The sequence below is a fragment of the Desmodus rotundus genome, chromosome 5 (genome assembly GCF_022682495.2).
Source record: "Desmodus rotundus isolate HL8 chromosome 5, HLdesRot8A.1, whole genome shotgun sequence".
NCBI lineage: Eukaryota > Metazoa > Chordata > Mammalia > Chiroptera > Phyllostomidae > Desmodus > Desmodus rotundus.
Window position 1 is genome coordinate 96035518 of NC_071391.1, and position 1445 is coordinate 96036962.

Below are 1445 nucleotides of genomic sequence, written 5' to 3' on the forward strand. Positions count from 1 at the left end.
AATATATTTATTAATAAAGTCAGTCAAAAGAGATAACAAATTCACACATGCAAAACAGTATAATCACCTGTCTTACCTCTGTTTCCCTACCTCAGTAATACATGGATACTGAACCCATGGTGTTCTTTGAGGAATTTTCATGAATAAATCATATGGACATAATGGTTCATCTGTATGTAATTCTCACCTGCATGTCCATAATCTCCGTATTTAAAAAAAAAACAGTATGATATTTAAATTGTTAAAATTATTTTGGTGTCATTTTAAAATGTTTCCCTTAGATATGGTATATTTACACAACAGAATTCTACGCAGCAGAGAGAAAGAAGGAGCTTATACCCTTTGCAACAGTATGGATGGAACTGGAGAGCATTATGTTAAGTGAAATAAGCCAGATGGTGAGGGACAAATACCATATGATCTCACCTTTAACTGGAACATAATAAATAGGAAAAAAAAAGGAAACAAAATATAACCAGAGACATTGAAGCTAAGAACAATCTAACAATGGACAGGGGGGAGTGGAGAGGGGACAGTGAGGAGAGGGGATTACAGGAACTACTAAAAAGGACACATGGACAAAATCAAGGGGGAGGGTGGAGGTGGGGGAGGGAGGGGGGTTGGGCTGAGGTGGGGTGGAGGGATGGGGAGAAAAGGCACACAACTGCAATTGAATAACAATAAAAAATTAAAATAAAAAAAATGTTTCCCTTAGAAAATTGCATTTAACTATTTCCCATGCACGTAAATCTTACTTATTTCACTAGTTCTTTGTAGTTTAAAACCCACTTTTGGTAGACATTTTTTAAAAAGTAAATACAAATTTTGTGTAAAATTAAAAATCTAACTTTTTATACATCAAATAATTCTTCCTTCTAGTAAAATAAATACTTAGTGCTTGCTTTGGCAGCACATATACTGAGATTGGAATGATACAGAGAAGATTAGCATGACCCCTGCACAAGGATGACATGCAAATTAGTGAAGGGTTCCATATTTTAAATAAATAAATAAAATAAACAATAATAATTCAAACGCATACTATTTTACTTTTTTTATAGAACCTCATATAATTGATTGGCTATTTGCCTGATCAGAATTAAGAATTATTGAAGTTTGTCCCTCACCATATGATCTCACTTTTAACTGGAACATAATCAATAAAAGGGAAAAGCAAACAAAATGTAACCAGAGACATTGAAGTTAAGAGCAATCTAACAATAGCCAGAGGGGAGTGGGCAGAGGATATTGGGGAGAGGGGTTTTCAGGAACTACTATAAAGGACACATGATGGCATGGATGGAACTGGAGAGCATTTTGCTAAGTGAAATAAGCCAGGCGGTAAGGGACAAATACCATATGATCTCACCTTTAACTGGAACATAATCAACAAAAGAAAAAAGCAAACAAAATATAACCAGAGACATTGAAATTAAGAACATTGT

The 1445-nt window shown here is 34.4% G+C and overlaps 1 non-coding gene across 1 annotated transcript; it reads left to right on the forward strand.

Moving 5' to 3' along the window:
- Positions 1-894: 894 nt before the first annotated feature.
- On the forward strand, positions 895-1001 carry LOC112315238 (U6 spliceosomal RNA). Its single transcript, XR_002975870.1, has one exon. It is a non-coding gene; the product is annotated as a U6 spliceosomal RNA (small nuclear RNA).
- The last annotated feature ends 444 nt before the right edge of the window (positions 1002-1445 follow it).